The 6,682-nt window shown below is 50.7% G+C and overlaps 1 pseudogene; it reads left to right on the top strand.

Annotated features, from left to right (window-relative positions):
- The first annotated feature begins 2,053 nt into the window (after positions 1–2,053).
- Positions 2,054–6,682, top strand: part of LOC109318981 — a 14,846-nt pseudogene continuing 10,217 nt past the window's right edge.

Here is a 6,682-nt window from a genome sequence, read left to right as displayed (position 1 = left end):
GCAGTGTCCAGGGGTGCTGGGGGGGCTCCTGCTGCTGCATGCTCTGCAGAGGGGCACGTGCCCCCCAATCTGTGAGTGAGCAGGCTACAGCTGTGGGCTGGGCTCTACTCTGCCTCTGCACCTCGCTGCTGCTGCTTTGAGAGTGGCACGATGCTATATGCATCTCATCACTGGGTGGCTGCCCACCCAGTGGCAGGACACACAGGCCACCGCACAGCTCTCGGGGCAGGGGCTGTTGCAGCAGGGGACAAAGCACGTTGTGCAGCGGAGCCGCCTCTGCCACAGATGGAGGGCACGTGCCCCCCCAGCCTCTGCCAGGGTGCACGCAGGGGCAGGAGCCTCCCGTGCCCCTGGACAAGCTGCCTGGACTCCGACTTTCCCACCCCCAGGCCCAGCCACTGCCCCTGCCCCACTCCCACAGCCCTTGCCTTGCCCCCCCCACCAGTAGTCCCCCTCCAGCTATGGCGGGGCATGCTGTGGCCCCAGAAGGGGGCAGCCAGCGAGGGACCCTGGCATCAAGGGCCCAGAGATGCTGGGGACTCTCCTTCTGATGCCGGACCGCGAGTGTGGAGCTGAGAAGGCGGCAAAGGAGCCGGCGGACCTCCAGCAGGGGAAGCCCTGCCGCGGGAGTGCGAGGCGGTGAGGTCCTGCCGGGCGGGGGACGTAACCGCGAAGCAGGCGGGGAAAGTGAAGAGCCCTCTCAAGGGGTAGGGCTGCGCTTCCTCTTCTCCGGCCTCCATTGTTCTTTCTGCGGCTGAGGGCACGTCTTGCCTGTCCGGTTTCATGCTTGACCGGGCTCAGCTGCCCCAACTGCGGCTAATTTCAGAGCTGTGGACTGGACCCCAGCTGCCTGAAAGAGCCCGAGGTCCAGACAGCCTCGACCGGGGGAGGAGTAACCCTGGCCGCAGACACCACGTCCCGGTCCCGCCCCCGGCGCGGGTCCGGCTGCGGGGGGCGGGGCTTCGAGCCGGAAGTGCTGCGGAGGCGGCCGTGGCTAGTCTTCCCGCCCGGCGGGGGGCGCGCAGGTATCTGCAGGACCTGGCAGAGGGGATGGGGAGCTGTGGGGAGGGTTGCTTCTGAAGCCTGCCTCGTCCTGACAGGCTGTCGGAGCAGGGCAGACCTTGGGGCTGGGGTAGGGTCATGGTCTCGGGTTTCCCGTCACAAGGTCAGATCTGCACCGCCTCCTTTCCCCCTGGCAGCTCAGGAAACGGGATGCTTTTGACAGGCGCCCGCGTGAGCGGAGGGAGAGCATGAGCCCAAGCCCCGGGCTGTGGTGCTGCCTCTCCTGGTGGAGAAGATGGCTGCTGAGCTGGAGCCCATGGCAGCTGTGGACCTTCCTGTCACAGCCCCTGAGGTGAAGATGGAGGAATAGGACCCAGGAGGTTTCCGGGTAGGAGCTGAGGGAGCAGAAAAAGTCCCTGGTGTCATCCAGTCCAGGACCAGTGGGGTGCCCTCGAGGTGGTTGGTACCAGAGCCGAGCAAACAGCAGCTGCAGGAGGGGCTGGTCCAACCCCAGGAGGTTCAGGAGTAGGAGGTGAACCAGGCCATACAGCCCCTTTCTGAGACTGAGCTGCCCTTGGTGACACCACATTTGGCACCAGGAGGTGATCTCCTCACCCCAGAGACATGCCAGCATTTCCATGGTGTCTGGTACCAGGAGGCCAAAGCACAGTGGGAAGTTTGCAGCCACCTGTAGCAGCTCTGCTAGTGCTGGCTGGATCCCAGCACCACAGCACGCAACAAATCCTGGAGCTGGTGGAGCTGGGGCTGTTTCTGGCCATTCTGCTCCAGGAGATCTGGAGCTGGGAGTATGAGTGTGGTGTGGAAACCTGTGCCGAGGCAGTGGCTCTGATCAGGGTGTTTTAGCTGAAACAGGTAGAGGATGAGAAGCTCCAGCTGAGAGTGATCATTTTGTCTTAATCATTGGTGTTGCTGTCCTCACCTCCATGTGTCTGGGAGATGTTCCCTCCTAGCCCCATTTCTCCCAGTGCCTGACTTGCCAGTGACATAGGTATCTTGTCCCCAGGTCACAGTAAGTGTGAAAGTCAAGGAGATGTCCTCAGACACGATGCAGCACAGTGAGGCATTGCAGGAACCATGTGATTCCTAGCTGGTGCAGCCAAAGGCCTATCCTGTGAACATACCTATGGGGGAGGCAGGACAGAGGGAAACCCCAGAACTTCAGGACAAACCACCTCATGTCCCCAAAGAGGAGCCCCTGCCCAACCAGGAGTTGGGTAAGGTACTGGATGCTGGCCAGGCTGTGGGCCTGCATGTAGGGGACGATGCTCAAATGTCTGCCTCTGCTCATGACAGGGCCGTGATGTATGTAACCGTGTGGCTGGGGTGTGCAGCACCCAGGTTGGGGGTCCCTGATCTTTCTCGCTGCATGTGGGCAGCTCCTAGCAGAAAGATGCTCTATCTTTGTTGGGCCTTATAGTGCTACCACAGTAACAATCAATGAGCTGGTTGATTTTGCTATTAATCGGTATTCTAATCAGCCCTTTCTCATGCTCCCACAAACCTCTGTGCCCATTAAGGGGCTGGTGCAGGTGTCGGGGAAATGCGTTTCCTCAGTGACATTTGTCTGGTTCACGTACAGTTAACCCACCCCACTCCTGTCTTGCTGCAGCTTCCGCCAGTACCAAGGAGCCTTGGGACGGGTCAGCAGATGAAAGCTCCTTGGGCTGGTGCCCTGGACAAGGCCCTTCCCCAAGGGCAGGTAAAGAGTGGTAATTTTACCTTATCCAGTGGCAGGAGGCATGATTCATGAATGGAAAACTGTCTTTGCTAGATAGATCAGCTTCTGTTCTCGGAGTGCACCAGGAAACCCTTCACACACCATAGAGCAGATGAACCTTGCGTTTTCCCTTCTCCTCCCCTTAAAATGGTGACATTGCACCAACGTTCCTTGAGCTTCTTTCCTGGGGAGTGATGTTCCTGCAGGCTCTGACCTGTCATTGTGATCACCACCCTGCCCTGGGACAGAGTTATTGGATGTCATGTCCAGCTTCATGCCAATAGAGGTGTATTGCCAGAGCTGAGTCTTCCTTCTCCCACCTCTTCTATGCACTGAAGTCTCCAGCTGCCTTAGTTACAGGCTAGTACAGGAGAGTAGTAGGGCTTTCCCAGTGCCAGCAGCACCAGGGCTAACTTATGCATTCTCTTCCCCCAACAGCAGGTGCAGAAACCTTGGGTGGAGCTGAGAAGCAGGCTTCTGAGGAAGGGCCTGTTGAGTTGCAGCTGCAGAGGACTTCCCCAGGGAGACTGGGAGAGAGGGGCTCCTTTACACCTGATCTTGGCCAACTGCAGAAGTGGCAGGGCAGACCTCCGAAGCAGGGGGAGAGCTCGGAGGTGAGCAAGACACCAGGTTCAGTTTGGGGTGTGAGTGAAACTGGGGCAGAGGCGAGGAGGAGCCGGGGATACAAGGTAGAATTTTGGGGAGGGAGAGGTCAGAAAGCCAGGTCAGAGGCCATAGAGCCAAAACTCCCTCTACCTCTAGAAGAGCTACCTCCTAAGGACTGATCAAATAGAACATGTTAAGGCCTGAAGAAGTCCCTTTGGGTACACCGTAACAGCCAGCCAGCACCAGGAAGCGTGAGGCATTGCTTTCTACAGCTGAGACCAGCGAGTCCCCGCCATCCTGGCCTGGACTGTAGAGCACAGAGGATAGTCTCTACATCTGATTCCAGCAAGGCCCCTCCAGCCCAGCCAGTACCTGGCCAGCTTCATGGGCAGGCAGTTTAGGAGGAATGAGCAGCATACCTGGCCGCTAATTACCTGTGTTAGTCTGAGTTCAGGCAGAGAGCAGGAGAGATTTGCATCTTACAAACTAAGTGAATCAGAGAGGCGTAGCAAAAATTTTTTGTGGGCCTAAGCTCATTTTCTTCAGATGCAGTGAAAGGACATGCACAAGTCAGACTATCAAATAGTCTTTTGAATACCAAATGTGGGAGAAAGAAAGGGGGACAGTACTGGGAGAGGGGAATGTAAGTTAAGAGCCCCACCACACAAAAGGGACACAGAAGCTAATCTAGGTAATTGGGTAAGAACCCACAGTTCCTATTTAGATTGTATTTAACACAATTCAGCCTGTGGATGACTTGTTGCACAATTCTACATTCGAACTTTGTTTTTAATGTGTTTTGGTTTAAGAGTAGCTACTCTGAGGTCAGCAATGTAATGGCCAGGGAGCTTAAAGTATCCTGCCACAAGCCTTTGTATCTTCCTGGACCTGATGTCAGATTGGGGTTCATTCAGTCTTTCATGTAGGGATTGCACCATCTGACAGTGTAGACAGCAAAAGGGCACTTTGTAAGCAGGAGATAATCTATATGAAAATGGTAGAGTTCAAAGTAAATGGTCCTCAGCTGCTGTAATCCATGTTATTTGGCACAGTGATGATGTGGTATGTAAGGAGGGAGCACAGTTTGCATTGGGGTCCATTGCAAGGCCTGGTGCCTTGGTGAGAATAGGAGTTATTTAACCTGTTGTTTGACAGGCCATTGGAGATTGGGGGGCTATCTGTTAGCCAGATTGGTTTGTCCCCCAGGGCTACACTGAAACATCCATCCTTTTCCAGGAGGGGATGGAGGTCATTAATGATGTGTCCAGGGTGGATTTGATTTGAATCAAATTAATTTAAATTACTATTTAAATTGCTGGTCAAGAAGCGTCAATTTTAATCACTGTTTTCTACAAAAAGTGCATTCTTGTTGTTTGATATAACCTTCATTCATATTATTCAAAACTCAGAGATAGATGTAGGTTTCATTTTTAGAAGGTACGCATTATACATTTTAAAGCAGTGATTCATTTTGATATTTTTTCAGATTTAATTTTGCAGCTACATCAGAAAACTGAATTATGATTTTGTTATTTTATTTACCAAAGCTAATTGAAGCAGATACTTTTGAAGTCATTGGGAAGTGAACTATCTCCAATTTACTAGATTAATCATGGGTATGTGGGGGATATTTTTGCTTCACTGTGTTAGGAGGACAACAAGCGTCACCAAAAACAACAAACATTTAAATTGTTTCATTTAACTAAAACAATAAACTTATGTATTTTGGATATTTTTTTCAACAACAAACATGCATAATTATTTTAACAAAAGCATATGTATTTTTGAATTTTTAAATATTTTAGTTGTAAATGTGAAATGTGTTTGTTTTTAACAAAAACTAAATAGATAATTTCAGCCATGTCCATCTGAGAAACTTAAAATACTGGGTTATGCAGCAAACTTAGTCTTTACCTCTTCTTCCTGTTTATTCATACAAACAAATTATTCATAGAAAACAAAAGACAAGCTTTCCTGCTTTTTCAGTTTCCAAGCGATTTTTGGTTTTTTTGTTTGTTTGTTTTTTTTCTCAATTTAGAATGAATAAATAGAATTCGTTCCCAGGGCTTCCTGCTCAGACTTATAAAATCACTGGATTCAGACATCTAAATGTACGTTAATGCTTTATTTAACACTTAGAACTTTGAAATAATGTATAAAATTACAAAATAAAGTAATGAACTGTATGCACAGATTCACTTCCACTGTTTGCTCTTTGGGCTTCCCTCTGAACTTGGAATCAGGGCTGTCAGGGTTAGTGTCAGTTTCAGGGGATTTTGAAGTACTTGGCTGAGGATTTTTTTGAGGGCTGGCTGCAGGGATTGATGCTGGAGTTGTGCACTTCCTGAAGAAGGAATCCATTGATAGCTGTACTTTGGGCAGCTTCTTTTCATCATAAAGCAGCTTGTAACAACTGACTTCATTGTTAACTCCTCTTGCAACTGCAGAACTGCACTGCATGTCAGGGTCATTCTCACTGAAGTAGGAAAGAGAAGCTTCATGATATTTGAAAGCTTCAGCCGTGCCTTTGCTGGTTAATGCCTTTGCTGGTTAAGGCCCTTGCTGGTTGAACATCTTCTTTGGCATCTTCCTCCTCTTAATGGGTTCTCTGCTGTTCTGTTTGAATGAGGTCCTCGTTGCCCAATTCCTCCCTGTTCAAAACTATCAACTCCTGAATGTCCCCAGGTTCACGTTCATCAAATCCAATTTTCCTTCCGAAGTCAATGATAATGCCCTGAATTGTCACCACTGGTTCCTCAAACCCTAGGGAAGCCTGGACACAGTCTTCCCAAAGCTTTCACCAGACACCATTCATTGTTTTGGAAGCAACTTCCTCCCAGGCACTTGAAATGTTATCTCTTGTTTTGCGAATATGATAGCCCTTCCAAAATTCTTTTAGGGTCAGAACACCCTCTCCACCTGTAGCCCTGACAGCCTGGGCAAATGTTTTCCTTATGTAATAATCCTTAAAGACAGCAATGGCACCCTGGTCCATCAGTTGTAAAACAGAGGTGGTATTGAGGAGCAGGAAATCAACTTTTACATTATCACTGAGGTCATCAAGTGTGGTAGGATGTCCTGGTGCATTGTCTAAAATGAGAAGTGCCTTGTGGCACAGATTGTTTTCAGCACAATATTTTTCAACTGCAGGACAGAAATAATCTCTGAACCCACCCTGAAAGACTGACATTGTCAGAGTGAAACCCCCGTGGTGAGGGAAGCAGTGGGACTGGGGCTGTGCCAAGCTCTTCCCAGCATGTGGGTGGGGGAGGGGGCAGGGGCTGTGCTCGGGGTGTGTGGCAGTGGTGCTGGGAGGGAGTGTTGGGGAGGGCTGTG

This window comes from Crocodylus porosus, unplaced genomic scaffold (genome assembly GCF_001723895.1).
Source record: "Crocodylus porosus isolate Cpor-Errol unplaced genomic scaffold, CroPor_comp1, whole genome shotgun sequence".
NCBI classification, from domain to species: domain Eukaryota; kingdom Metazoa; phylum Chordata; order Crocodylia; family Crocodylidae; genus Crocodylus; species Crocodylus porosus.
Note: the sequence above shows the minus strand (reverse complement) of the source record. Positions and strands in the feature narration are given on the sequence as shown.